We start from the raw sequence: 16,597 nt of genomic DNA, 5'->3' as shown, positions 1-16,597 counted from the left end.
TATTTTGGATCGAATTCATATTCTATTATGCGAACAATAGTGATGTGATCCCATGCCACGTGAAGCCAATTTTGATCGGGAAAAGTGCGATAGTGACGTTAGTAACAGTTTGTGATGCTTCTGGATTGGCAGTGGTGCAGCAAGCAAGATTTACAAATACTCAAGCATTTGTAAACACTGGCCTTAAAATGAAAATATATATACGCATTAATCACAACATTGGAAATATCCCTACAGATGCCAACCAGTAGCTGGGTGGTGGTTACTATTATGCACATGGTCTGCAACGCATGAACTATAACTTTTTATTTTGATAGGTAAGGCCCACTTAGTTATATAGCTTTTTTTCAGAAGCCACCTGGCCACAAATGATAGGTCAACGAAATGGCTTATGTGGAAATGTATAGCAGTCAAATACTCTAAACGCATGTTGAGTCTACATGTGGAAGGAAAACCCGCAGGACCCGGAGAAAATTCCACGCGACCACAAAGACATGCAAACTCTAAATATACAGCCGGTCGGGAACAAACCCACGACCTCCTGCATACCAGGCGATGTAGTTAACATCTTGCCACCGGTGCGCCCACTGAAGGCGAGGGTTGTTGGATCGAAAAAAATGTTGCTAAACTTCCCGAGGAGAATGAGGTTAAGCAACAGTGGATCCACCTGTTCCGCCTCTGGGATAGCGTTTCCCCCTTTGAACGCGTTGGTTTACTCCAGGTCCTGGTTCCTCCCACAAATAAAAAACTCGTTAATTGGCCCACAGTACCTTAATATATATAGAGGACCCGAGAGCTTTGGCAATTGTTGGCGCCGTCTCATCGAGCAACTGACTTCCCACTTCTCTGTGGTTCTTCCTTGCGCAGACTCTGCCACCAATTTACAAATCCAAGAATTCCCGGTATAACTTTAAAGGCCACGGCATGTTGTTGGTAGCAACCACCTAATAAACATTGCCACACACACACACTACTTGCCAAACACAAAACGTGCAACCATAGGCAGGCACAAATGCTGCACACGTTCTGCAAACATGCAGTGGCGATTGCACAGTCATGGAAGCGTGCAAAAATAATCGACGTGCACCCTAAATCGCGCGCGCACTGCACTGGCGTTTCAGCTTGCACTCGATCATGTACGGACGTACCCACAACAAAGGAAAGCCCCCCTACCCCCTTTGGTCTCATCGGGTAGGACCGAGCGCTGTTTAAGATATATTTCGTCTCGCGCACACAGCCGTCTAGCACGTACACATTCCAGCACCCACGCCCCGTCGCTAGCGCACACGTGCGCAATCCATCACATCATCATACGCGCCGTTACACGCGCACACAAAATCACACGCGCGCACATCCAATTCGGCACACACCCTTCCATCACACAAAGACATGCCGTATCTCTCCCCGTATGGCCTTTATAACAAGAGTGTTGGGTGGGCAAGTGCTGTTAAGGCCGGAATGGCAATACGAGGGGGTTGATGGCAAGCACTACGCTCGGCCGCCTTTGTCTCCCCAGTGCTGATGTTTATTGCAGCAGGTATTAAAATAAGGTTGAATCAATCTCGAGGAGGCACAGGAGCTGTTTAGATATTCGTCACTGGTGTTGGTCAAGAGCGGGAATTGAACTTGCGTGGCCAGGCACGCATATTACGGTGAAACAATATGACATGCACACTAACACACACACCATCACAATTACGTATTCCATTACATTTTGGCAAACGTACACCATCGCTCACACATGCCAACACAGTCGCACACTCCATCAAGTACGTAATTGCACACTCCATCACGCGTAAATCCCACGCACAATAGCAGCCACATTTCGCTCCGACGTGGTGTTGACGTCACTACAGCGCTTGTGCCAGGCTAGGTGCACTTTGAGGCCATCACCTGAAGTGTCAGAGGCTCGCTGCTGCTGGCAGGAGATCACGGGACAGACCCAGGTGCTGTGATTTGACCGAGACGATTGGCAGAGATGCACCGCCTACGCCCCTACTGTGTCAACTTGCTGCGATTTACTCGCCCGGCGCTCTGCTCGTTGTTGTGAGCGTCGCTCCTCCGCTGTTGCTGGAGGGCGGCTGCCTCCACCTGTCCAGGAGCGTCCTTCACGAGCCTCCTCCACAGAGGCCGATCTTGACACCGCTGGTATTGGTCATCTCCACGTCCAAACATACGTTGCCACAACAAAGGCAAACATCCACATTTAGCCAAATAACAGGTAAGGGGACGAGCCAGTAAACATGGAACGTTGGCCCAACGGTTCCAATCACGTGCCAGCGTTGGCGCTGCGTTGGCGTGTTTACTGCTCCGTGCTTGTGACTACTTCCGTTGCGTGTGCCCATCCGCGTTTGGGGCCGTCCATAAATGACGTCATGCGATTTTGGACGATTTTTGGACGATTGATCCCCCCCCTCTATCGTCACACGGCGTCACGAAAAGTCAGACCCCCCCCCTCAAATATGACGTCACAAAGCTCTGCCCTCCCTCCCTAAAAAAAATGAACATGCTTCAAATCGCATTAAACTATGGTCATTGTAGTGCGTATTTAATGTGGCGCTGCACTCTGATGTTGTAGGAGAAAACATTTATTAAAAAGTCTATTTAATTAAGTAGAACGTGTTGTCCATATTTATTTCAAGTTGCGCATTTTGATGTGACGTCACATTTCTCAACCCCCCCCCCCCCCCCCTTGTCACACATCGTCACAAATGTCTGACCCCCCCAGGTGCGTGACGCCATTTATGGACGGCACCTTATACTTTGTACTCATATCGTGTTTTTTTTTATTTGTTCTAACGTTCAGACACGTCCCTACTGGATATTTGTGAGAGAGAAAAAAAAGCTCTCTAGCTCATCGGATCCTGCCGGTATAAATAAAGATTTTGATTCTGACCGTCATGCACACACGCATGGGCCGGAGCAAGAATTGATAACCACGTGAGCTCGAAACACTTTAGTTTCAATGAGTTGGCATGCAGATTAAGAGCGCGTAATTTGGTAACCCCACTCATTTCAAATAGCTACGGCATAATTCACCGTTATTGGTCGTAAAGAAGTTGGAACCGTGAAAGTTATGGGACCCCAGGTGGTAACGACAAGTGAAATATCTGTCTCTAAGCTCATGGGCCAGCAAACATACGCACTCTGCAATGCATCATACACACACACACACCCTCTATTCACACATCCCATCACTCGCTCTTCATCAATACACACTCACTACTACTGGTAGGAACCCACTGGTTCCACCAGCCCACAGGGGATTATTGTGTCCGTCCGTCGTGCAGGGAGGGGCTGGGTGGGGAGGGCAGGGGCTGGGTTGGGAGGGTGGGGCTGGGTGGTGGGTAGGAGGGGTGGGGCTGGGTGGGGAGGGGCTGGTCACCCCGTGGTGCCCTTATAAAACTCAACGTTTAACCTACTTACGCCGGCTTGTGCCCGCCCTCAGAGTGAGGGTATATTTGCGGAATACACCACGCCGCCGTTGACCCTGGCCATTGACCGAGCAACCCAACGTTCCTACCAGCTCACAACGCAGGAATGTGTTGCGTTGCACCATCTCAATATCATCACACGCATACAATCACTCGCACCGTCTCATTCACCAACTCACAACAACCGCCGTTTTTCCACGAAGTGGCGGTGACGGCGCTTGTGCCATGCCATGTGCACCTTGAGGCCACGTGAAGCGTCGAACGCCCGCTGGCAGGAGGTCACGGAACAGACCCAGGTGCCACGGGTCGACTGACCGAGATAGCTGGCAGATGCACCCAGCTTGTGCCCCCCCCCTACTCTGCCAACTCGGCAGCATCTTAGCCGCTCGTTGTTGTCGCTCTGCCCTCCGTTGTTGCTGCTGGAGGGCGACTGCCTCCAACTGCTCAGTAGCAGCAGCATCAGCGTCCTTCACGAGCCTCCCCCACGCACACACGACGTCCCACACACGGTGATGAACACGCTCATCATCCGACACTCTCCCATCGCGCACACCATTACAAAGACAAATATGCCCCCCACCACACCCTCTAGCCTCAGAGACCAGTTTGGGGCAAGTGTTGCTAGCGAGCACCTATGAATACCGGCACGGAACACGAGTCGGTGGATGACCAGCACCACGCCCGGCTGCCTTTGTCTCCCTAAATGCCGACGTTTTATACACCGCACCGGGTACTCATTTAAAGGTTGAGTCCACCTAGGGTAGAGCCAGAACCGGTTCAGATATACGTCACCGACGTTAGCCGTGAGTGGGAATCCAACTCGGGTCGCGGGGTTCGCAGCGCACTGCGCTAACCACTGCGCCACCGCTCCACATCATCAGCGCAAGCCGTGAGTGGGAATCCAACTCGGATCACAGGGTTCGTAGCGCACTGCCCCAACCACTGCGCCACCGCTCCACATCATCAGCGCAAGCCGTGAGTGGGAGTCAAACTCGGATCGCGATGTTCGCAGCGCACTGCGCTAACCACTGCGCCACCGCTCCACATCATCATTGCACGCCCTCCTCCTCTCTCCCTCCCCGCCTTCTCCCTCCCCCCCGCATCCGTTTAAAATCTGGGCGCCTCGCTCCCACTCGCTCACGAAACGCAGTGGCGAGGAGACGCGTGGGGGAAGACGACCGCGACGACCGCGACTTGGAGCACAGGCGACGAGGGGAGGCACTGGAGACGACACGAGGGGAGGCGATGTGAGTCGCACCGCCACCACTCCCCTCCTCTTGCTGCACGCGAACCCCTTGCTGTTCCATTTAAAAGTCCAACTCGCGCTGTGCATATGCGCACAGTTAGTATTGTAGTCGTAGTAGTAGCCACCGCTCCCTATGGATCACTCCACTGATGGATGGATGAGCGACCCTCCCCGCCCCCACGTAGTTGCGGGTCGTGGAAGGGTTATTGACCTTGCCATGCTGGCCAGTGCCGGCTGTACGCGTGAATGTTGGACTTCTTTCGCGCCGTACGTAGCCAAGCTGTGGCACCGTGTTGGCGCCACGCGCTGGTCGCAAACACCCCAAGCGACGCACAGGCCCAGACCGGCTGAGCTTGCGAGGTCTGGGCGCGTTCCGGGTGGTTGGGTCATAGGCCAACTTTCAATCGGTGTTGTGGTGGGGAGTGGTGTTGTGTTAGTGGTGTGGTGGTGGGGAGTGGTGGTGTTGTGGTAGGGAGTGGTGTTGTGTTAGTGGTGTTGTGGTGGGGAGTGGTGGTTTGTGGTGGGGAGTGGTGTTGTATTAGTGTTGTGGTGGGGAGTGGTGTTGTATTAGTGTTGTGGTGAGGAGTGGTGCTGTATTAGTGGTGGTGGTGTTGTGGTGGGGAGTGGTGTTGTGTTAGTGGTGTTGTGTTAGTGGTGTTGTGGTGGTTTGTGGTGGGGAGTGGTGTTGTGTTGGTGGTGTTGTGGTGGGGAGTGGTGTTGTGTTAGTGGTGTGGTGGTGGTGTTGTGGTGGCGAGTGGTGCTGTATTGGTGGAGGGGAGTGGTTCTGTTTTAGTGGTGTTGTAGTGAGTATTGGTGGTGTATTCGTGGTGTTGTGGTGGTGTGATTTGTACAGTACACTACACTACCGTCCCGCAAAACCGGATTTCATTTTCTGGTCATGCACAGAATCTGTGTAAATTGCTATCGGAACCGATATGGAGTCCACCCCGCGACCCTACGTTGACTCCGCCTAACATGAGCATCGTATTTAGAGTAGTTGTGGATTAATTAAACCTAACATCAGTAATAGACCCAAAGTGGCTTGTGCGCGCATGGTGCTAACCACTCCTCCGCCTGCTTGTATGTATGTTGAACTTTGTTCGCACCGTACGTAGCTCAATCGTGCTAATCGGAGGGGCTTCTTCCGTTGGCTGATGTGGATTTAGATCAACGACTATAATGTTACAATGTGGTGGATGATGAGCCAGGCGATTGCGTCAGGAGTAGTGGTGCTTCTTTGCTGTGATGGTGATGATGATGCCTCCTGCTTCGTCTTTCTGAATCCGGTATTGAGTCGCGTTATGTTCCACGGTCCGTTCTGGGGGACCACAGTTGCACACCGGAGATATTTTTAAAAAAAATTGTGCATCATCATCATCAAGTATGCACGACCAACCTTAATAGGCACTCGCCGACAACACTTGCTCCATCCAGCAGCACTCCATCAGGCTAAAGGGGAGTCCTTGTCAATGTGTGGCTGCTTTCGTTAAGTGATATACAAAGGGGCCGTCCATAAATTACGTCACGCGATTTTGGACGATTTTTGACCCCCCCCTCGTCACACGGCGTCACAAAGTCAGACCCCCCCTCAAATATGACGTCACAAAGCTCTGCCCCCCCCCCCCCAAAACCATAATTCCATTTTTAAAATAAACATGCTCCAAATCGCTTTAAACTATTGTCATTGTAGTGCGAATTTAATGTGGCGCTGCACTCTGATGTTGCAGGCGAAAACACGTATTAAAAAGGAGGCGTTGGAAAACTTAAATTTAGCATAAAATTCACTCGAAAATATTCAACGTCTAATTAAAACTGCAGATGTTCAGAATATTATATTGAAATTATCTTATAATTATAAAATATGAAAAGTAATTATAACTATAAAAAAAATACTTGAAACTTTGTAGTAGAACGAAGCAAAATGCAGATTACAATTATAACAATCATATGTTCATTCCACAGAATGAAAAGCCATGGTAGAATCATTAGAATCAAAATGTTTAATAATATAATAATCATAAAAAAAATCAAAATGTATGCTTCTCCATTCTCCCATGGAGAAGCAAAATGCTCCTTCATGGAATAAATAAAAGGTGACCTTAGTAAATTTAAATAATCAAATAGTTAATAATGAAAATTAATCAAAATTAGTGTTATAACAATTCTATATTTATTAAAAGTTGCGCATTTTTAAGTGACGTCACATTTCTCAAACCCCCCCCCCCGTCGTCACAAATGTCTGACCCCCCCCCCCCCAGGTGCGGGACGTCATTTATGGACGGCCCCAAACATACGTGTTGAATTTTCAAAGTGTGTGTGTCAAGTGCTTGTGTAAAAGCTTTGTGTCAAATATCTGTGCAGCAGAGTCTTGAGTACCAGGGTCAGTGTGTCAGCAAGCATAGGGTGGATCAGCGTGTCTGCATAGGGTGGATCAGTGTGTCATTGTTTTGTGAAGATATCGTGGGTCAGAGTCCTGTTTTTGGTGTCTTTGTCTGGCTTACAACCAAATCAACCCAGAAGGAATACGCCCAATCCCATCGGATCTCAAAAGCCAAGCATGCTTGAGCCTGGATAGCATTTTGATGGGTGACCACGATGCCCAAACAGGTGACAGGGTGCATGGCTACGTTGTGGGGAGCAGACGGCAGTGCATCCACATCTAAAGTTGGACTGTGCTTCTGTCATTCCACATCTTTGCTCCGCCCCAACTACCCCCACCCCGTCTAGCTTCACAAACCCACCGTGACGATTGACTGCGGTAAAGTATGGTCAAATAACCCACCAGGATCCACACAGTGTGGGGAAGAGACCCTCTTCCAGTAGTGGTGTGACCGTAGGTCTGCACGCGTACGTACGTCGGGGTCTTGTGATTGGTTTGGTCGCTACGATGAGTGCAGTCGGCTACGTGCGGTGTGAAAGAAGTTCAACATGCGTGTACGTGAGAGAAAAGCCCGTTGCCTCAAAAAAGTTAACTTGATGGGTGCGTGAGAGCCTCTCTCTTCCATTACTCGCGGGGTCTCTCCACTCCGCCTGCCTCGCGTGCTGGGACGCGCGTCGTGGTTTGACGCGCGTGGCCCGGTACTCGTGTTGTTTCCGGACAATGTTTGCTTTTCCCAAAGTGTTTGTCCACCCCCGCTTAAAAAACACACACAGTGATGTCTCTCATCACCAAACTCTGGGGCATATCGCAAACGCCACGATGCCCTTTGCACACGATGCGAATCATCTGGTTTTTTATAAAAGCGAGAAACTGGTAGAGATTAAATCATCCACTCCTACGTCTCCTAAATCAGCTGAAGCCTCCCGTAAGTCACGTGATTTCTGTGTGTGGCCATGCCAAATCCCTCGCCTCTCCCCGCCACCACGCACTGTGGAAACGGACGGCGCTCAATGCAGCAGCGTCGAGGCCCTGATGCAGCTTCTTCCTTCATATCCTCATCTTTCCTGACCCTCGGCTCCCCCTTTTTCTCCTCTCTTTTTGCATCCTTTTCCTCCTATTTACAATTCTCTATCTTTTCCCTTCCTTTTCCCGTTCCTTGCTCTTTCGCCATTCGTTACATCCTCGACTCTACTCCCGCGGCGCGCAGCGTCTCTTTGACGAAATGTTAACTCCCTCGCCTGGTAACGCAGGAGGTCGTGGGTTGCGATCCTGACCCTGGTATTATCGTGGTTATTACACCCGCGGTGATAACCGGGGCGGCCGCTCGGGGTCGAACCACGAACCTCTGCAACAAGCGGTGAACGCGCTGCCTCGGGGCCCATGTCACCTGCGTATGCGCACAGCTGAGTTCATGCACAGCACGCCTGTGTTCGCACGCAGACTGCAGGCACAGGCCGCGTGTTCTGATTTATCGCCGTTATTATACACGCTATTATCCCCGCTCGAAAGCCAGCTCCTAAATAAGGGCCGACGGCGCGTGCGTGCGTGCGTGCACAGGCACGCGCCGTTTGTTCACGGAGCACCCTTCGACTCGCAACGCCTTTTTAAACGTTCTGTGGGGAACAGCTGTTGGTGAGCACCTATTAAGGTCCGCAGATCACTGGGGGCGGCGGCAGGGCGCGATGTCGCTGTGGTGGTAAGCGCCACGCGCGTTCGACCATCTACATCTGCCCCGGTGTTGATGCTGACCGTCATCGCTCTGGAATTGATCAAACGAGTACTTTGCACTGCACGTAGCCAACCGTCTTAATCGGAGGTGCGGGGGAAGGACAACAAACTAAACAAACGGTGAAATATTGTCAAATGACTCCCCTGGCCAAGATGGCATGGGCAATTCTTTATTCACCGGTCAATTGACATGGCTAAAAATGATGAAGGTTTTTGTTAATGATTCATGACGGCCCTGTTTGGGAATTTATTTTTTATCAATTCCACACTGCACACAATACTCTCCAACTCCACTGCGAATCCACCCACCAATTGGCCCATGATTTCTTGGCAAAGCCCGCAGTTTACCTCCAGTTTGCAGGTGGTCACTTCTTCTCTTCTGCTGCCCCTCTTGTCTAAGATGTCTCCTCAGCCCCCGCGCCCCAAAGTGGTCTATAATATTAACTCCATCTCACTCCTTAAGCACAAAACTTACATTTCGATTTAAAGCTTTCGTGACTGCAGGGATTCATCTTCTTGGTTTTTTTGGTAAAGTCACGTAGAAGGGAAATAATAAAATAATAAAAATAAAACAATAAAATAAATTATCACGACGTTTCGGCCACAACACAAGCACCTGAGGACGGCTGCTTGCGTTGTGGCCGAAACGTCGTGAGAATTGTGTTTTATAATGTTTTAGATTTATTATTTTATTATTTCCCTTCTACGTGACTTTACCGAAAGAACCAAGAAGACGAAACTTAAACTTTCATTTTCCCCTCTGCCCACGCCCAAGGGGACCCATGCATTACAGTCCAACCCTCTCCAGTTTCTCCACTTTTCCACTGCTCGGCCCTCTTGCTATCATCACCTCTTCCCCAAGTGTATGCCCCTTCGCTACATGCCACGTGAGAGATCGCACTGGAGGCAATTTATGAATCCAGGTTGTATGATTAATTATTCGTAAAGTTGTATATGCACCGACAATACGTTGAAAGACGAGCAAACTCGAGCAGTTTCGGCCCGCAGTGTCTCATCAACTGAGCCTCGTATTGGTCTCATTTAAAAAAAAAACAAATAGAAGCATTCCTTACACGGCCCATCATCCACATGGCCTTCTGGGAGTGCATCATTTCAGCAGCATTGTTTCAAGACAAGCAAACTCTGAACTTGTTTCGACACTCGTCCCCGTCGCCAGGCTTACTGAATCCGACGCTAATTCATATTTGGTCGCTAAAATATATTTAATTGCACATTTCTGTGCCATCTGCATCCTGTAGCCTCCCACAAAAAAACCCTCTTTGCTTCCAATAGTCCCTATGAAGTGCGTGCTCCCCTATTTTATGCAGGATCTTGAGATGCGGTCAGATTGTAATTATGTTGTATACATACATACATGATGCATATTTGTTTTTTAGCATCGCATTTGCAGTGCACACAGCCCAAAGGCCCAAAATGCCAAGGGGCCAGCATAAACACCACACTTGAAGGTGTAATAGATAAGATTTTATAGTTTTCTTGGAAAATCCTACACATTGTATCTACGTGCATACTTTAACAAAACAAAGACAAAGATCACATTTTTTTGCCTTAACAGACTGTTGGGGCAAGTGCTGTTAGCGAGCACCTAATGAAGACCAACACGGCACACGAGGGGGTGGGTGGCAAGCACCACGCCCGGCCGTCTTTGTCTCCCCAGTGGCGATGTTTACACACCGCACCGGTACTCATTTTAGGCTACGTCGATTTTTACACACGCGCACACACAGGCGCGCATAAACACAGACGCGCATAAAACCTTACAGCCTTACAGGGCAGAAAAAAATTAGTTGTTTAGCTGCCCAGACAAAGAAAATTGAAGGTAATGAAGATCTATGTTTTTTTCTGATTTATCAAACTGTTTAGTAGAAAACATTCCATTGACCTGTACAGACAAAGAAAATTTTACAGACCAAAAAATGCAGAAAGGGTGAAAAAAAAATCTATCTTGTTTAGCTTTGCGGACCATAGCGGGAGGCCGGTGGGGGGGGCCGTGGCGTAGCGCGGCGCGTCGCGTCGCGGAGCGTGCCTCATTACTTACACGTGCGCACGAGGGCCACTGCTAGGGCCTGTCCAGACGAGAGTAACTGTACACTGGCGCAGAATCCTGACACGCCGCCCCCACGTAGTGCCCACTCTTGTCCACTCGCACCACGTGTCCTGCCCACGTCGCACCGGGGTCTTGCTCGTCCCTGTGGCCCAGCTCCTTGCCGTGGCCGTTTCTCTTGCGCGGCGGTGGCGGCGGCGGCGGCGGCAGCGGCGGCGAGTCGATGGTGCGGGCGCTGAAGCGCCGCCTGTCTGCGGTGCGACCCGGTGCTCGTGCAGCACGTGCCTCTTCGTGGTCCACTCAGCCTGAAATGTGGGCAAGTCCATAGTCAAATGAAGTATTCGTCTCGGCTCAAACGAGTGTTAACGTTGTCTATCCTAAAATGAGTGTTGGGGCGGCTCTGAGCCGGTGGCGGAAATTCCACGTTGCTATGCCAGGGACAGGTCTTCCACAGGACAACCACATATAGAGAGTAGTGCAGTATCACAAAATTGCTCCAATTTATTGGCCCCAGAGAGTTGTTGATGATGGTCTTGATGGTGAAAACTCCACGTTCCTGTTGCATGGACCTGTTTCCACAGGACAACTGCTGTGATTTCAGTTCACGTAATGCCTTGTCACAACTTGGTTGTAACTTTAGCGACTCCAGAGATGATGCTAAGCATGATCATGGTCTTGAGACGTTGGTGGAAATTCCACATTCCTATGGGAAAACCAAACTGAAAGCCCGTTCACCTTTGACCAAAGTGAATGCGTATTTTTCCAACCAGATGTCATTCTTGACCAAAATGTTGATGAATGGTACAATTGAAAAAAAATTGTATTGTCACATTAACGTTTTATATGTATAACTACGAATAAAAATATATAATTCTGCATTCTATGGAGTCACGATGTTTATTTTTAGAGTTTCAATTGTTTCATTGTGGCCAAGTCTGGGTGGATTATGATGATGCATGCTTTTTTTCCTCTCATTTATAGACTAGCCTCGCCCATAGGAATGTGGAATTTTCACCACTGGCTCAAGACGACAAACGGAAAAAACATCATCACACATTACTGTCGCCAGGGAGACAGCCCTTTACTTCAAATAAACTCACTACTTTGTTTAATGACCATTGCTCTGCAGCGTTCAAACGCACAGTCAGCTAATGTGCAAACAATGGCCCTGAAGCTGCGTTTATGATGTACATTTCTCGTTATAAGTTGAACCCTGTTCTGGGAATCAGCTCAACATGCCACTTCCATCTCGCGGTGTTTTTTAAAAATCTTATTTTGCCTCGTTTTATAAATTTGAATCAGGAACAATAACAAGGGTTGTTATGAAGAGGCTTGCCCGTATCCTAGTTGTAGTGCCTTACGCCAAATATCCCTATTCCAAGCCTAGCAACGTTCAGAAATTTTTTCGAGTGAGACATTAACGCCTGGCTATAATGACGAAGTGCGCAGTTGTTTTTTTTCGACCGTCGCTTCAATGTTTCTACCGAGCGGTAGTCCCTTCATGTTTAAAGGGAGCTCTTCACAGGCTGCTTCTGATACCTGTGCGTGGCAAAATAAAGAGTGTCCTTCCGGGGTCACGTGACATGATTTCACGATCGCTACAAACCCCCCCCCCCTCCAATGTGTCGCTATAAATCGCGGTACCGATGCCCAGATCTCTGGAGGGTGTTTTTTTTTTAAAGAAATTTTTACACGAAGAAAAGTGCTCTGTAAAATAAAGTCTCTAACTTTTACCGTCGTCGTGGAGAAACCTAGATAAAATAAGTGAGCAGACAACATCTGCTTCTCATGTACGTCGCCCAAGATTATGTTTGGGTATTTATAATATTAATTTTACGTCAAACTATGCACTCGTATCATAAAAAGAGTGTCATTGCCTGTCAGATCGACGGTTCACCAACATTGATTCAAGCGAGCATGACTGCTGATGAGACATTGAATGTCAAATCCGGTCCAGATTTTTGCTCGTCTTGAAACAATGCTGATGGCTTGCGAAATAAATACTTTTATATTTTTCCGTGTAATAGTTGGATACGTGTAATAGTAAAAAAACAGATTGCTACGCTGTGTACCTGCGCGAGGCAAGACGTGAGTATTCCCCATCGGTATTCGCTCGTGCGCCCTTTTCTACGTGTGCGCATTTCTAAGCACTGTCAAGTTTACTGACAAAGTGTGGAGGCTCCTTTAATGGGCAGGGTTGCTAGCTTGTTACTTCAGGCCGTCCAGATCTCAATTTGTCCTCCGTTGTCTCCTTATTTCATTATCGTGCGTAGGATTGTGAGCCTTTAGCTACGTAACATCGCTCATTCTGAGTGAACGATGATTAACGTAGCCATCTTGCCACTGGGCTAAAGCCACGATGTTGTCCATGCAGATTTTATTCATGACGAATGAGCCCGAGAAAATTAGAACTTTTGAAATTTTGACCTCGGCTCTGGGGTCAAATGCAAGGTCACTCGAGAGGTCAAATCCTAATTCGCAACAGGACCCCCCTCAGGACGTTTGAGGGGAGGGGGGGGGGATCGCAGACGATGAAAAAACAACGCCACTTTGTAACTTGACGTAATTTTCGGGGTCAAATGCGTGGTCACCTAAATGGTTATTTCCTGCTGGTTTATGTTTTTTCCGAGGGGGCGGTGTGGGGCATTTCGAGATGGGGGTCCTATTTCGGAGCGGCAGAGTCCCACGCGGGATGATCCGTTGCCGTAGTGTTGGTGACGTCTATCAAGGAGTTGGGCCGAAACTAGAGGGGACCGAGCCCCCCTCCCCTACTGAAGGTGGGGGGGGCTCCCACTTATAAATTCTTAAGAGTCAAGTCCAAAAAATGCTGGTAAAATATGTAACTCTGGGGCTTTGTTTTAATTGCAACTGTCCGGGGCTGAGCTCCAGAAAATATTTTAATGACCCCCCCCCCGCCCCGCCTCTCCACGACAGCGACGGTACCTAAGAACATATTTAATGAGCAGTTAAGCCCAGTTTAACACCATCACCGACGAGAAAACTACATCGAAGCAACTAGTCATTAGTCATTTGCATATCAGGGTGCTGTAATCCCTGATTTGTCTGTTGGCCGTGAGGCCGCTGTTCGATGCGTCCATGTGTTCTGCATCTTGCGTGATCATTCTTCTGCATTTTTTATTTTACCCAACCAAGGGTCGAGGTTTTTGTTTTCCTGTTTTCAGGGCGGAAAACGTTGGACCACTTCAAAATGCGTCTCGCATTTCAGCGTGTCGAACCACCGTCCCCCTACCCCAATCTCTGCCCCCCCCCTCACCGAGTTATTGCATGGCCCCTACTTTAAACACGGTCATGCCACGTGACTGCCCCATCATGTTGAGACATCGCCGTTATTTCGGAATGACAAGTTTCATTCCCCAGCAAATCCTGTTGAGCGTCTCTCTCACACACACACACAAACCTCAACACATTCGTCAATAACCCTGTGACTTTCAATAGAAACAAACATAAAATAGACGACATTTGGGGCAATGACCCTTCTTCAAAGCCCATGCTGCTATTCTTGCGAATGGAAATATGTTCAAGAGCTCTGCCAATGTCGAGGTCTGCTAGCGACGAGAGGGCGACAAGAAAGATCGTGTAGCTTTGCTGCGCCTCTTCTGCTGCAGGCACGCAGACTACTGTGGCTTACGACGTGGTCGGTGGTTTGAGTTGCACGGCTCCATCCGCACGACTGTGGCTTGCATCTTTAATCCTACATTGATAAAAGGAGATTTGCCCAGTGGCCCGTCAATGTTCTGATTATCCTCTCGATCGGAGAGACTGAGTGGATATTCGGAGTTGGAGAGCTGCTACTGGTCATCTATGAAAAATTGCTTAATACCTCCTCGAATTTCCTCCGGTTTATATCAAAATTCTGATTCTGACTTATTTACACCATGGGGTCTGAGAACATTTTTTTTTTAAATGTTATGTTCTAATAACCATTTTTTTTAATGGGCATGTGAATTGTGGCACTGATAAAAGCTGTTGAGTAGCAGAAAACCCCTTTTGTTGATCAAGAACGTTTTGCTCCTCAGCTCCTCTGATTGCAGGGTGACGTGACTGTCGCCCTACCACGTGGCTTACAAACGAGGCCTTGCCATAATTAACGAGGCCTTACCTTAATCAAAGTACAATGTCAACACCATTGTTTGCAAAGGGCTTTGTTCTCACAATATGATACATGCAATACGATGTTTAAAGTGTGTTCACTCCGTGGTCGTAATGAAAGGCGTCGTAGAGGGTGGATTTGGTGGATCATCACGCAGAGACGATTTGGTGCGTGAGACTCCTCCTACCTCGCCGGGAGATGACACCACAACGAGCAGGATGAGAACCAATTCGTAAATATGTTTGAATGTCGCCCACGAGTACGCATTGGTGCTAGCGACCTTCCCTCCCTCGGGCAAACACACACTCCATTGGCTAAAACATCTCGGTGCAGGACCCTCCTGAAAATGTGTCTTGAGACTCGGTGAGGGGTTCCTGGGCGGCTGAGGGATTGAACCGTGGCGGTTAGAATGAAAGTGCGTCTGTGGAAAATTGACGAATTTCTCTGATTTAGAATTCTGCACGCACGGACAGGTATACATACACATGGGGTATAGCCTTGCAGTGCAGTTGGTGATTTTTTTTTAAACCAGAAAAGCCTCGCTGAGCCTCGACTCATTGCAACGAGGGCCCTTCATTGAAATATTTATATTTGTTATAAGTTTAAGTGTTTTGCGCATTGGAGGAAACCAACGTGCCTGGAGAAAACCCACGCATGCGAGGGGATGACACCAAAATATCGTCACGGATATTTGCTGTACTGCGATTTGTGCTGTCGTCATCCTTGCAGCACAGCGACTGGGAGTCCCAAAGCAAAAGACGATCTCCATGTGATCCATCAACCCCACCTGCACCAACCCCATATAGATGTGTCCCTTGGCTCTAAACTTCCAGATTAAAGCCCTGCCTGGCCTCGCCTCCAAGCGTCACCCCAACCCCGAACCGCTACCACTATCGCCAACTTAACTCTGACCACCAGCCCTATCCCAAACCACAACCCAACCCGCCGCCATTAGCCCTAACCCCGACCACCAACACTAAGCGTCGGTATCAATCCCAAACCCAAAGGATCCCATAATCCCCACCCCTGCCGTCAACTGTAACGTGAATATGACCTCCAGCTCTAACTCCTGCCACCGACCTGAACCTTAAGCTCAAAATCGGCTCCGTAACATGAATCTGACCCCCAGCCCTAACATTAACTCCTGCCACGAAACCAAACGTAAAGCTCACAAAATCAGCTCCCTTTCCCCTAACAATGCCGATAACCCTTATCCTACTGATCATCTTAACCCCTATCCCTCTGCCTGGACGTGAACTTTCTTCGAACTCTAACCCTGGCCGATCCCTGCCCCTGTGTCGGTGTGGCCACCGGGTCTGTAGCCCAGGGCTCCCTGCTGGGCTCTCAGCCCCAGGCGTTCTCCGCGGTGATGGGGGGCGGAGGGGGGGGTGGTGGCGTCAGCTCGTCTCGTGTCCCGTGACCCCCTCCTACCCCCTCTTTCCTCTCGTCCTCCTCCCACTGCCGCTCTTCCTCCTCCTCCTCTTCCTGCGCCTCCTTTTTCTCGTGGGGATTTCTCCTCTCCGCTCGAGGGCTGGACAGGCGTTTCCGGAGCTGCTCTGATCGTGAAAGTGATGCTCGCGGCCACAATGGGCCCCCATCGCTTCCGCACGCCGAAACAGTGGGGGGGGTAGGG

At 49.3% G+C, this 16,597-nt stretch overlaps 1 protein-coding gene across 1 annotated transcript in view; it reads left to right on the top strand.

Moving 5' to 3' along the window:
- The first annotated feature begins 4,519 nt into the window (after positions 1 to 4,519).
- LOC144933197 (transforming growth factor beta receptor type 3-like) overlaps positions 4,520 to 16,597 on the top strand; it is a 76,755-nt gene continuing 64,677 nt past the window's right edge. Inside the window, exon 1 of the mRNA XM_078857832.1 lies at positions 4,520 to 4,681. The gene's annotated coding sequence lies outside the window, so the exon portion shown is untranslated. The remainder of the gene's footprint in view (positions 4,682 to 16,597) is intronic.

The sequence above is a fragment of the Lampetra fluviatilis genome, chromosome 6 (assembly GCF_964198595.1).
Source record: "Lampetra fluviatilis chromosome 6, kcLamFluv1.1, whole genome shotgun sequence".
NCBI classification, from domain to species: Eukaryota; Metazoa; Chordata; class Hyperoartia; order Petromyzontiformes; family Petromyzontidae; genus Lampetra; species Lampetra fluviatilis.
The sequence above is the reverse complement of the archived record's forward strand: the minus strand, read 5'-3'. Positions and strand labels throughout refer to the sequence as shown.